This window comes from Catharus ustulatus, chromosome 14, assembly GCF_009819885.2.
Source record: "Catharus ustulatus isolate bCatUst1 chromosome 14, bCatUst1.pri.v2, whole genome shotgun sequence".
NCBI lineage: Eukaryota > Metazoa > Chordata > Aves > Passeriformes > Turdidae > Catharus > Catharus ustulatus.
Genome location: NC_046234.1, coordinates 16,402 through 30,730, shown reverse-complemented (window position 1 = coordinate 30,730; position 14,329 = coordinate 16,402). Strand labels below are relative to the sequence as shown.

The 14,329-nt window shown below is 50.5% G+C and overlaps 1 long non-coding RNA gene across 1 annotated transcript; it reads right to left on the bottom strand.

Moving 5' to 3' along the window:
- Positions 1 to 4,150: 4,150 nt before the first annotated feature.
- On the bottom strand, positions 4,151 to 13,919 carry LOC117002841. The gene is made up of 2 exons (XR_004419421.2): positions 7,388 to 13,919; positions 4,151 to 5,953 (listed from the first exon to the last, which is right to left on the bottom strand). It is a non-coding gene; the product is annotated as an uncharacterized LOC117002841 (long non-coding RNA).
- Between the last annotated feature and the right edge of the window lie 410 nt (positions 13,920 to 14,329).

Below are 14,329 nucleotides of genomic sequence, written 5' to 3'. Positions count from 1 at the left end.
TATACTATGTAGTAAGTAACTCTGTTCAAGACCTTTTGGCTGTTATCTCCTGTCTATTCAATAAATAACTCATTTTATAATAGACTAGATGTGCCACTCTTAGAACTTGCGAGCCACAGTGGTTTAAGTGCAGGCCATTTAATTCTAGCTGTATTCAAAAGTCTTAGCCTAAGACAGGGCTTGTCTGAAGCTCCCACTCTATCCACAACATCTGATTACTTGTGGGTAACCAACCCCAGGGATCAGTGCTGGGGCCAGTCCTGTTTAACATCTTTATTGATGATCTGGATGAGGGGATCAAGCGGAAGTCACACTAAGTTCACAAATGAAACCAATTTGTGTGGGAGGGTGGATCTGCTGGAGGGCAGAAAGGTTCTGCAGAAGGATCAGGATGAGCTGGATTGATGGGCTGAGGACTGTGGTGTGAGGGTCAACAAGGCCAAGTGCCGCGTCCTGCCCTTGGGTCACAATAACCCCATGGAATGCTCCAGGCTGTGGAAAGAGTGGCTTGAGAGCTGCTCAGCAGGAAGGAACTTGGGAGTTCTGGTTGACAGCCATCTGGATTTGAGCCAGCTGGATTTTTTTTTGCCAAGTGGGCAAGAAGGACAGTGGCAGCTGGCCTGGATCAACCACAGTATGGCCAGCAGGACCAGGGCAGTGATTGTCCCTCTGAACTGGGCACTACTGAGGCGCCACCTCAAGTCCTGTGTCCAGTTTTGGCAAGAAATTCTGCAAGACAGACATTGATGAGCTGGAGCAAGTCCGGAGAAGGCAGTGGAGCTGGGGAAGGGTCACAGAAACGCTTCTTGCCAGGAGCACCTAGGGGAATTGGGGTTCTTTAGTTTGGAGAAGGCAAAAAAGAAATTTTAGTCAGGTGGTCTTCAGCCTCTTCTGCCCTGTTTTAAGTGACAGAATGAGAGGAAATGGCTTTAAGGTGGGGCCAGGGGAGGTTCAGATCAGATATTAGAAAACAATTTTACTATTAGAGTGTTCAGTCATTGGAAAAATTTGCCCAAGGAGGCAGTAGAGTTCAAGGGGTGCCTGAATGTGGCACTTGGGGTTATGGTTTAGGGGTGATTATGGTGGTGTTGCGTTGACTGTTGGACTAGATTATCTTGAAGGTCTTTTCCCACCTTAATGATTCAGTGATTCTGTGATTGTCTGACCTGCCACCACTGCCTCGAGCTTTGTGTTCTGGGGATGTTTCCTCATTAGCGTCCCTCAGTGGGAGCCATGAGCACTACAAGAAACTTCACAGTTTGAATCTGACTTTAGCTTCTCAAGAGGTTTCTCCAACTGTCCTCAGGGTCTAAGGTGCAAGGATGTCTTAGGTTAACTCAATTTGGCTTTAAGTGGGGATGGAGGAAGCCACAGAGGCTGCTTCTGAGAGAGAAGCTCCTCAAAGCTTTTACTATGTCCAGCAGAATCAATCCCTAAAGATTCTGACAATTGACATTTGGCTGGCCCAATTAGGGAAGTAAGCAATACCTCTGTGATGACATATTTAAGAAGAAAAAAACGTGCACAATTTCTCTTTCTTCTCCACCTCCGAGGGTGGTGAGGAAGCTGCTGGGCCCCTTTCCTGCATGGCTGTTGGGGGTCATGGTGCTTGGGGATCATTCTGAAGCCATGAGCAACCATATGGCCGAGACTGTGAGGCCACCAGCCCCTGCCCAGCCGGGCCAGCACCAGGAGCGCCCATGCTGCCAGGTGGCATGGCCGGGGCAGCACCATATGGCTGCTGCCATCTCGGCATGGCTCACAATGAACTTTACTTGCTTACCCGCTTTTTAGCCAGCCATGCTGCAGACAGAAGGACAGAAGCAGTGGCAGCAGTTTTTTCCTTTTCAGCACCCCGCATGAAGAGAGGCACTGAGTGGAGCCAGTGGCCAGTGCAGCTTGCGTGATGCCGGTGGGGACCACATGACCAGCGGTGAGAGGCAAGGCAAGCAATTCCCTGATGTGGAACCCAGATGGGATCAACTTCTCAGTGTTTCAGAATTCTATAAAACTTCTTTTTAAGTGATAAAACTTGAGAACAAATGAACTTATGGACACCAATTCTCTTCTGAGTCAGAGAAAAGGAAAAGGTGAAGACTTGAGGAGAGCAGCAAGGTCAGTGCAGAGGAAGGAAGGGGTGAAAGAGGTGCTCTGGCTGTCGGAGCTGAGATTTTTCTGCAAACCATGATAAGGATTATAATACAACAAATTGTTTCCTTATAATTCATAAAGTGCATGTGGGCATGCAGAATTCACTCGCAGCCCGTGATAGAAAAGGTGCTTGCGCTGGAGGGTGTGCATGCTGAGAAGCTGTGATCTGGTGAGAGGCTTGAACAGACAGAGAGAACTCTTGCTTACAGAGATAGAGGAAGAGAACCCTTGCTTTTGTACTAGAACAAAACCTACCACCACATGAACCAAATGGCCCACAAAAAAACAGTTGTGGGAAGACTGCTTTCCCTGCAGGAGGGACTCACACTGCAGTGGGTTTGGGTGGGATTGCTACTCATGAAAATTAGAACCATGTTGGAGAAGTTCACAAAGAACTGTCTCCTGTGGGAAGGAACCCAGAGCATAGCAAAAGAGATTCCTCTCCCCAAGTGAACTGAAGAAAGGTTTTTTAGAAGTGACAAAGTGACTAAAAGCCCCATGTTTTGTCTCCCTGCTCTTTTAGTAGGAGGGGAAGAAGGGCTGTGGGGTGAAAGGTGTTCTAAAAATTTGTTCTCGTTCTCATTACCCTCTTTAAATTCTGTTAATAACTTTTTCTTTATACCTTTTAAGTTTTGAGCCTGTTTTGCCCTTAAAGTGTTTTTTTCCCAGTCTTTACCTCAACTGATGAACCCCCCTTTTCTAATTGCCCTTTCCCCCTCCTCTGCTCAACTATAGCAGAGGAAAATAAGTGAATGATTTTTCGTGAGTTCACTCTGTTTAGCCAATGTCAAATTTCATGACAAAGGACTTAGCGCCAAACCCCCAAGAGGGTCATTAAAGTCCTTGTGCTGTGTCTGTGCTGCTGAGCTGGGCCAGGCTCCTGGCCAGGGCAGTGCTGCAGAGACACAGTTCTGCCCAGGAGCAGTTCCTGTGCACAGTCCAGCAGGGCTGGGGTACTGCCAGGGCATCTCAGGGACACAAGCAGGGCACAGACAGAGCTCAAAGGTGCTCAGCATTGGGGGATGACTGAGACTTCACTGCAGGAGAAATATTGGCAGTGCTGTACACACTGAATCTGTGGGTGCAGGACAATGCAGGGGCAGGTCCTGGAGGCATCTGTTAAAGCTAGCACATCCCCAGTAATGGGATCTGTGACAGGGGGCTGGTGGGGGACAGGGAAGGGGAAAGAGCCTGTTCTTTCAATCCCGAGGTCTCATTTTTCTTGGTGGACAACAGAATAAAGAAATTCTCAGCTCAGTTTAGAAGGAAGGACTAAAACTCCAAATCTGTTTCTATTAGAACTGAATAACCCAGTGTATATCAGAAATCAGCATGTAGGGCCTTGCCACTCAACTTGCAGTTTTTCTGCCACTCATGCTCAGTCAGGAGCACTCCAGCTTCCAGTATAGTCCCTGTTGGGATCCCCCATCATCCAAAAACCAGAGATGGATTCTGCCCCTGCACGATGGCATCAGGGTACATTGTGCGCCCATGTCAACTAAAGCCTTGTGCTCCTGTGGCTCTGCTGTGCCAGGCCATGGATCCACACAGTCCAACAGACCTCAGTATCCTTTTCCCACACCTGGCTGGAGCCAGTGCCCCACTAGCTCTGATCATGGCACTCGTTGCTCACTTCTTGTAAAAATGATCTGGAGATCCCTTCCAGAGGGTCAGAAGTAAGATCAGCTCTTCAACTCTGCCAGAGGACTTGCCCAGTGGAAACTGAGTGGCATTTTTCTTTGAAGAGTTTTCTGTGGTGTTTAATTTTTCCTCTCAACTCACACACCTGTGCTGCCAAGACAGAGGTGGGTTTTCCATCCCACTTCCTCATGTCTTCACCACAGCCAGGCAGGTAAAAGCACAGGTTACCTCGTGGTGTGCCCCCTCCTTCCCCTAGAGACTCTGGTCTGTATTGGTGGGGCATGGAGCACTTGTTTAAATTGCTGGTAGTCTCCTTTAAATTGTTGAAGGTCCTTTCCACGGACAAGATGCAGGCCCATAGGGTGAAAAAGAGAACTTTATTCATATTGCCAGAGTTTGGTAACCAAATAATCCACTCTTTGCATGACATCACTGCCAACGAGTTGGTATATGGTGACAGCACCTCAGTAGGAAATTCCACCACACGGTTGGTGTACACTGAACCTCATCTGGATCTACAGGGGACTGTAGGTCTGGACACAACCCTGTGCCATGTGCTTGGGATGATCCTGCCTGAGCAGGGAGGTTGGACCAGATGACTCACTGGTCCCTTCCAATCAAACTGATTTTGTGCTTCTGTGAAAGCAGGAGCAGCTTGCAAGTGATGATGGAATATGTAAAACTGAGGGAAAGAAAATTGTGCCAGTTACAGGGAAGAACGATGGCACAGGGAGCAGGACAGGGAATACAGAGAGGAGTGATGGCACAGGGAGGAATGATGGCACAGGGAGGAGGACATAGCAACAGAGAATAAAACAGGAAGAGGAGCATGAGATAATCAGGGAGGAAGGCAGGGAGAAGTTTCCCCACTGGACTCCATAAAATTACACCACAGAACCAATCTGCCTTCTATGATGGGACAGTTCCTGGATGGATGAGGGGAGTGAAGTGGGTCCAGGCTCCCTATACAGCCCTTTGGAAGGACTCAGCAGGTGGGACAGGTGGGCAGGGAGGAGCCTGGCCTGTCCTGCCATGTGACACAGGGCTGGGAAACACAAAAGCCAGGTGAGAGCAATGCAACACTTACAGTTCTGTTTCCTCCAAACCCAAATCTGGAGAAAACTCCATCCATCCCTTCAGGGACACAAATTAGGTTTCACCTCCCAAACCCCAAACATTCTGAGGTGAAGAGATTGTGCCAGATGAGGACATTTTCCTTGGTGGGTCTCCAGAGGGCCTTCCAACCCCAACTATTCCTTCACTGCCCAAAACACAGGCAAGGGCCTCAGCAACCACATTTTGGATCGTTTTCCTCAGCTTCTAAGGTTTCCTGATCTTTTTCCTTTGCCATTTCAGAGTCCTCACTTAAGGAAAAAGGAGGTATCAGGATCTGTTGGACATTTCCAGATTCCCTCCCTAAACCCTGCAGCAGCTTCCAGGAGAGAACCTGCCATGTCTGAGTGAAAATATTTTATTTTTCATAAATATGAGAAATGCTGCTTTTACCTCTAAACCCTCTAAGTCTTGCCTGCCACACCCCATATCACTTCAGAACAGGGGATTTATAAGGCTTAAAATCCTTGAGAAAAATAACATTCAGAGTTTCATTTCATTTTGGTGCAACCAAGACTCTGGCCTTGTGGGATTTGGGGATGGTCAGCAGATGGGAGGGAGTAGCCCAGCAAAAGGAAATTATGAGCAAGGGAAAGGTAAAATCTGCACATGTTGAAGTCTTGAGAGTAAAGTACCTGCCTTGCAGATGCTTGCCGTGCTGCAAGGGAGCCTAAATAACTAGCGTCATCGTCATCATCATCATCTCTTTATTTATAAAAGGTGAAACACTGACCTCTTGCACAAGACAAAATACGGAAAGTAAACCAACATTTTAAAGCAGCAAATCCATGTTCCAGGGAATTCTGTGCTCCTGACACAGGAGTAAATCTGCAATTTACTCTTAAATTCACTCTCTGGTTCAAACCAAACCCACCCAATCTCCCGTTTTGAGTTCACCTGACACCAGCTAGAGCTTGGGAAATGTTTCTTGCTCTGCTGATGCCTCCTTTGGTCCCAAGCTCCTTTCGCTGCTGTTGTCCCTCCTCTGTGAGCAGCTCCCCAGGTGAGGAGGTGCTGCAGGTGCCAAAGCAGAGATTCCCCTGCAGCCCTGGAGGAGACCAGAGTGAGGCAGGTGCTGTCTCTGTGCCCCAAGTGCCTCCACCTGAGGGACTCACCCCATGGAAAGGGATCTGGAACAGTTCCTGAGGGATTCATACCCCCCCAACCCATCTCCCCCAGGAGCTTTTCCATCAGGTTTTCTCTTCCTGTCTCTCCCTGAAGCCTGAGTGATGGAGCAGTCTGGGAGGCGCCTGGGGTCAGCCAAGGTCACCCACCCCCAACCTCCCCCACTTTCAGAATCCCGGGCTGGTTTGACTTGGAAGGGACTTCAAAGGTCATCTCAATCCACCCCCTGCCGTGGGCAGGGACACCTTTCACTATCCTAGGTTTCTCCAAGCCCTGTCCAACCTGGCCATGGACACTTGCAGGGATGGAGCAGCTGCAGCTTCTGTGGACAACCTGTGCCAGGGTCTCACCACCCTCACTGGGAGGAATTTCTTCCCAATATCCCATCTAACCAGGCTCTTTGGCAGTTGAAAACCCTCACCGTCCATCCTGTCCCCTGACAAAGGCCCTCCCCACCTCTCCTGGAGGCTCCTTTCTATAGCATATTTTATATCTCTTACATTTATACCTACATACATCTCAGCCCAAAAAGCGGCTCAGGCAGTCCATGAGTAGTTGTGGCCACCTGGGGTAGTCCTGTTGGGAGTGTGGGGGAGTGCTGGGGATTTGGGCAGATCTATGAGTTATTTTAGAGGGCCTCAGGAGGTTTTAGAAGGAGGTTTGGGAAGGTCCTGAGGGTTTATAGGTGGTTTATGGTGGGGGCAGGGCAGAGGCTATGGAGCGTTTTGAGGGGGCTCTAAGGGTATTTGGGATCTACAGGGGAGTCTGTGGGGGTCTCTGTTGTTGTGAGAGGACTACAGGATGTATACTCCTGGTCCCCAAAGTCCTCTCAACCTCTTCGTCACCCGACAGGAATCGATCTCCACCCATCAGGGAAGCTCACTACAGACTCTGTTCCCAATTCCAGTGAAATTTTTGATGTGTGCAACACGCAGGAATGTTTTTCCTGCCCTTTCCCTGGCTCCAAGAGGGACCAGGGGAGCGGCACGAAGAAGTGGGGAGTCTTGTCCATCCCCCACACCAGCAATTGCAGATTTAAATTTTAATTAAAGGCTGAACTGTTGCTGATACTGCGATAGGGTGCGGGTCTTTCTCTAAACCGTCGTCATCTCGCCAGTTCCCAGAAGACACTTCAGGGAAGCAGTTAGGGGGTGCTTGCGGGATTACGAAAAGGTCTGGAGAGGCACTTAGAGGTCGGGGAGGGAGTCGGAGAGCATTTGGGGTTCGGAGGGGACACACAGGGGGGCTTTTTGGGCAAGTACGGGACGGGGGCAGACGGACTAAGGGATCCTGAAGGGCACCTGAAGGTCAGGAGAGGGAAACTGGGAGTACTTACGGGGACTCGGGGAGCACTTACGGTTCAGTGAGGCCCTTGGGGAGCAGTCAGGACGGAACTTACTGGGTAGCGCCGGCTCCGGCCGCGCCCTCAGCGGCCGCGGGGCATGATAGGAACTGCAGTCCCGGCCCCAAAGGCGTTCTACGGGGCCCCGCGGCATTTCGGGAGTTGTAGTCCAGGAAGTGAGTAAACTGGCGCGAGCCGCGGTCAATTGGAGGCGGGAGAGCCCGACGGATTTCTGGGGACTCAGGAGGTGTTTCTGAGGCCCCCTATGATCCCCCACAGCGCTCTCAGGGGCGGGGGGACACCAGAACACCCCGGCGCCACGTCGGCCGTGAAGGTGAGAAGAAGACAGGTGAGCCCCGGCCCCACGGGTTTGGCGGTTCCCTGCCCCGATACGCGCAATAACCCCCCAGACGTCCCTATAGACTTCCTAGTCCCCACAGACCCAACCCCCAGCCCTGTCCTGGGCCCCCCAAAACAGACCCCCATTAAAGACCCCACAAAACCCAAGGGTCCCTGCAAACCCCTTCCTGGACGCCCAACATCTTCCACAGACCTCCCGCAACACCCTAGAGGGCCCTCCCAAATCGCACAGATTTCTTCCGGACCCCTATAGACACCCAGCCCCCGCAAACCACTCCCGATTGCCAGCGCTCCCCATACACTCCCAAACCCCTTCTGCAGTCTCAGAGCCCTTCCAAACACCCCACAGACCCTCACGGATTCCCACCGGTGTCCGCCATGCTATGCCATAGGGCACCTGGGGAACTTGACTGACCCCGTGCTTCTGGGAACACCTTCACCCTTCCCTGGGCACCACCAGCCCCTCTGTTGCAGCTCTGGGACCTGTCCCACATCCCCAGTGCCATCAGTTCCTTCACCAGCTCATTGTGGTCTCATGGCACCAGCAGTGTGGACCCCTGACTCCTGCAGTCCTTGTACCTCACAATCCATGGGCTGTATCCAGCATTTTGGGGCTACCTAAGAACAGAGGCAAGACAAAATATGGAGAATAAAACGTGGTTATATTTATTGAAGGACCTTAAAGTGCATTTTGGGCAAAGCCCCCAGGGACTGCACCCAAAATGGATGATGGGTCATGGGTTTTCATACTTTCATTTACATATTGGTGGTTAATCTTTCAATTACAGCTTCAGGTAATGAAATAATTTACCCTAAGTTTGCTGCCCTCCAGTTCATTTTTGTTTACATCTCTCAGGGCCTGAGACAGTAAGGTATCCCTTGCTACACCTCTAGTTCCAGGAATTCCCATGCCTAGAAAGGGATTGTTTTGTCTGACTAAAATGGTAAAGCAACAGCTAACATTATGTGCGGAGTTTAGAGTTATACACTAAAGAATTACAGGATTACAAATATATGAAAAATATAAAAGCTAAAATCCTAAGGTGTTGCATATAGGTAAAACCTTATAAAATAAGAGCCTTGTTACCCTTTTAAAATCATGGCTCAGGCCTGCTACTTCAGCTAAGAAGAAAAGGACTATGGGAAAGTGACTCAGCTGAGTTGGAGGTAGAATAACAAGTTATAAAACCATCATGTGTTCACATCATGGTTTATGGTGGTTGGTTGAATTATATTTGTTATACATGAATAGAATGTAACTGGTAATTGGCTAACTGCTTTAAAAGGCCTGGTTTTTGTAATAAAGTGTCTCTCCTTTGCACCTGCCCGGGGACTGTGTTGCTTTACTTCGTACATTAAGGCATCAGAGACCCAGTAGCACTTTGTCCTGCCCAGCATCCAGCCCCTGGGGCAGAGCCTGCATACCTCACCCCTTTGAAAGACAGGATCAGTGCTGGGTTAAGCCACCAAGAAGCCACCTCATCCCCTGCACACCCAGAGGAGAATAAGTGTGTAAGTCCTGTTTGGTCCCCAGGGACATCCTGAGATTCACTTAAGTGTCCAATCAGCTTTTGGGAAAGCTGCTGGAGCAGAGACACCTTAGGCTGGGACTGTTACCTGGTGGCTGTGACAAGCAGAGAACTTTCCTCAGCTCCCAGAAGGCATTCTCCAGGATGGTATTGCCATCTCCTATGCACCTGCTTCCATCCTTGAAGCTTCCAGGGCTCTCTGACTGCTGGTGGAGAATGGCAAGGGAAGGGTGAGCAGAGGAGAGGCTCCCTTGGGCATGATGCCCACCAAGATCCACCTGCATGTGGCCTTGGCTGGATTCTGACACCAACCAGGAGCTCAGAGCTCTCCTCTCATCCCATTACCTCATTCCTGCCCTCATCCCAGCTCACCCCAAACTTTGGCCCAAGCCAAGGCATCTCATGAGGGGTCAGGATTGGTCTTGGGGTCCCAACCTAGAGCAGACTCCAGCCTGTCTCCTTTTGAGGGTTGGGCTAAGCATCCATGAGCTCAATGCTCCAAACTGCTGCTTTCCACCATGGCTTCCTGCTGGTGACAGGATGTAGCCCCTCTGAGGTGCCACTGTACATCAAGTGCCAATGCACCCAGGCAGCTCAGAGAGCCCTGGAGCCTCTGACCCTGTGGATAGGGCCCCTCCTGACCCTGAGCTGTACCCCTGATCTGTGCAGCCCAGAGGTGTCTGACAATGTTATAGAGCATGTGCAGGAAGCAGGGGTAGCAAGTTCAAGCCTGAGGAAGTTTTCTGAGCCTTTATCAAAATGATCACTGGAGGCTGTTGACAACCTTGTGTAGAAACTGTGCATGTGTGTCTTGGTTTGAAAGACAGGTATTTGTTAAGAAGGCAGGAGCCTCTGTAATGCAGAGTGTAAACCCCGCCTCCATCCAAATTATTATAATTTTGGAATTAAGGGGCTTTCAGGCAACGATATGGGGATAGGAATAACAGTTCTTTACTAATGTATATAACAAGACAAACAGAAAAACAACAACAGCTATGACATTAACAACAAACAGAATGGTAATTCAGTTGCAGTCCTTTTTCGGCTGCAGACACCCTTTCCCTGTGCCATAGTTACCAGTGGGGGCAGATCCCGCCTGCACAGCTGCAGGAGGGCTGGGGTGATGGCGGTGGTGTCCCAGGTGGGAGAAGGGTGGAGAAGAGATTCCTCCACTCATGGTGGCGGTCACGGTGCTCAGCAGTGTGCCTGGTGGTGGCAGGCTGAAGTGAGAGGGCGTCCGAGTAGGGGGGGCTGTGGGATCCCACTGCCGAGGGAAGGCAGCTCCCAGCATTCGTGTGGCAGGGCGAGGGTTTTTTCAGCGGCCTTTTTTCTCCGAGATGAATGAGCAAGAGAGAGCAAGTAGCTCACCACCATTACCTGCCCCCTGATCTCGTGATGTTCTTCCTCTTCCCCTGCTCCTCCCCACCCCAGTGCTAGAGAAACTCCAAACAAAAGGGACCAGGAGTCTCTCCCCTTTCCCCCTCACTAGCCATCTGTGCTATCGAGCAGCCAACAGATTTCTTAGCATGATAATGGGGGAAATTCCACAGAGAGAAAAGGGGAAAAAACAACACCCAGCAATGTGCTACAAGGGTTTACATAACCATGTGATAAGAAAATATATTACAATATGAAAGTTAGGAAAGTATAATGTGGACATTAAAAAAAAAAGTATAAAAGTATAGTAGTGTGTGGAGAATGGACAAGTGAGTTTGTGGTGGAGCTATCCCCCTCACTCATAGTGTCAAATAAACAAATACCTGCTCTATAGGACCTATACTATGGAGTAGTGTTTTCTTGCCTGGTTTTCAAGCATCATTGCTGCTGCCAGAGCTGGGCAGGACTCAAGGACAGGGAATGGACACAGGGGAACAGCAAAGGCCTTGGGGCTGCAGGGACGTTCGTGCTCGGGCAGTGCCAGCACAGAACTTCAGCCTGCAACTAACCCTGAGGGAAACGCTAGGGAAAGGCTCCATTTCAGCCTTTCTTTACTCATCACTGTGAAGGGACTGAAATAAAAGGGGAACAAGCAGGGCCCGATCCCTTCTCTTTCAGGAGGAGCCGTGAGGGGCTGTGAAGGTTTGTTAGGGAGTGTGAAAGTTCATGAGATTCCATGAGCTGTGAGGGGCCCTCAGGGGCCATGAGGGACTGTGAGGTGCTGTGAAGGGCCATGAGAGTTTGTTAGAGGCTGTAAAGGGTCATGAGGGTCCATGTGCTGTAAGGGGCTGTGAAGATGCTATGAGGGGCTATGAGGAGCTATGAGGGGCACTGAGGGGCTGGGAGGAGTTATGAGAGGCCTTGAGGGGTAAAAGGGTCTCTGAGAGGCTGTGGGAGGCCAGGCAACTCATGGAACCAAGGATCCATTGTGACACTGCAGAACCACCCAGGAGATCATTCTTGACAGTACAGAATGGCATGGAACCAAGGGAGCATTGTGACACAGCAAGACCTTGTGGAACCAAAGAGACAATGGTGACACTACGGAATGTCATGGAACAAAAGGTCCATTCTGACACTGTGGAACCAAACAGACTGTTGTTGGCAGTATGAAAGCTCATGGAACAAAAAGTCCATTGAAACATTGAGTAACCTTATGAAACCGTGGAGACCATTATAACTCTTTGGGACCTATTGGAACAAGGGGCCATTGTGACCCTGCAGGGCCTTGTGTAACCAAGGCGTCACTGTTGCACAGCAGGGACTTATGGAATCAAGGGGATTGTAGTGATGCTGTGGAGATCCATGAGACCACAGGGACATTCTGACCCTGTGGAACTAAGGATACTGTTGTTACACACTGTGACACCAAAGGGCCATTGTGGAACCCCTGGGTCTCATGGAACCAAGGAGACCATTGTGACACTGCAGGGCCTCATGGAACCAAGGGACCATTGTGACACTCTGGGGCCTTGTAGAGCCAAGGGGCCACTGTGACACTGTGTGGCACCATGGAGCCAAGGAGACCATTGTGACACTGCAGGGCTCCATGGAACTAAGAACTCATGTAACAGAGAATGGCCTAATGGAATCAAGGCACCATTCTGTACTTCAGGGCTTTATGGAACCAAGGTGCCATTGTGATACTGCAGAACCAAAAGAGATCATGGTGACACTGTGGGGCCTCATGAAATCCTGGAGACCATTCTGACACTTTGAGACCTCGTTGAATGAACGGGGTCTTGTGGAGCCGAGGAGCCCATAGTGACACTGCAGGATCTCATGGAAACACGGGACCATTGTGCCACTGCGGAGCCAAGGAGAACACTGTGATATTGCTGGGCCTCATGGAAAAAAAGATCTCTTGTGGTACTACGGGGCCTGGAACCAAGGGACAATTGTGATGCTGCAGAGATCCATGGATCCAAGGGAACGTGGAACAGGTCTGGTTGACTTGGCCTCTTGGGGGCCACCTGACTGGTCCAGCTAACCTTGACAGGTTGGGAGTGTTTCTCATCTGCCCTGAAATCCTGGAGTTCCATGCTTTCCTTCCTATGGGAAAGAAATGCCTTTCTCCTCCAGGTGCCCATGGTTGAAATTGGGATTCTGCCTCTAAATTTGATTATATCCAAGGACAAAGAACTCTGGCTGACCTTGGCCATCTCTCATCTGCCTTCAAAACATTGGGAGGCCGTGCATTTCTTCCTATGGAAAAAACATCTTTCAAGTCCAGGCGTCCATGGACAAAATTGGAAATCCGCCTATAAAAAAAAAATCCAAGGATAGCACCCAGAGAAAAGCAGACAGGAATATCTAGGTCCCCTTAACTTCCTGAGGGCAAGCTCTCATCTGCCTTTGAAACACTGGAGCTCTACCTTCTTTCCTATGGAAAAGAACTGTCCTTCTTGTCCAGACACCCATGGACAAAACTGGGATTTGGCCTCCTAAATTCCATCTATCCAAGGATTGCTCCCAGATGAAAGCTACCAAGACAAACAGGTCTGGCTGGCCTGGACTCATTGAGGCCACCTCTAATCAGCATTTGAAACACTGGGGCTCTGCCCTTTCCTTCCTGTGAAGAAGAATTGTCATTCAGCTCCAAGCACCCACAACTGAAATGGAATTCCACCTCCAGAACTCCACAAACTGCCAAGGGTTGCTTTCAGACAAAAACTGCAGGAGCAGATGGGTTGGCTGGACTTGGCCTCCGGTGAGTGCCTCTCACCTGCCTTCAAAATCCTAAGATTCTGTTGTTTTCTCCCTACAGAAAAGAACACTTGCCCAGGTGCATATGGCCTCAAGCACATGACTGCTGTATAGGGACAAAGGAGCTCTGTGCTCAGTGGAGTAGAGACTGAGGACAGCAGAGGAGAGCCCTGGGAGTGCATGAAGGCAGTTTCAGAGATGATGGATTAATTTAAAATAGTAGAGAACAGTTGGTGAAGGAAGAAATTAATGCAAAGGGCAGATGGGGAGGCCCATACTGGACACAAGAACAGAATTTCTGTCCCAGGGCAGGGCTGTGGTGCAACACGTTCCCCAGAAGGGGTCTAGAGCAGCCCAAGGCTTTGTGTGGCCAGGCAGAGGCAGGCAGGACACAGAGCTGTCAGCAAAGGAAGGGCCCAGCGAGGTGGGGCAGCCAGGGGATGATGACAGCCTGCAGGGACAGAGGCACAGGGCAGGGACACCGTAGGACAGCCTGGGCTGCACAGGGCACAGGGATGGGCAGCAGCTGAAATGCCCTGCCAGAGCCAACTCCTGCAGCACTTTGGCCATGGCTGCTGGCCCTGGGCCTGAGGCCAGCAGGGGACAAGTGAGCCTTACTGTGCTGGGGCCTCATTGCCTCCTTGTCCCTGCTCAGCAGCCTGGCAGGGGCCGTCCCATGGTGCTGCCCTTGGCATTGCACGTCCCTAGAGCCCAGTGGCCCGGGAAGAGCCCTGAGCAATGAGGGAGGGACAGGATGTGCCTTGCCAGGGTCTGGGGCTCAGGTCTTGGCCCTTTGCATTCCTGAAACACATCCAGGTTTGCTCAGCACCAGAGACACCTTTCCCTTGTTTGTTCCCACCTGTCGTCACTGCCTCCAGTGTTCTGCTCTAACTGGAACCTGGGGACATTTTCTCAGTCGTGTCCT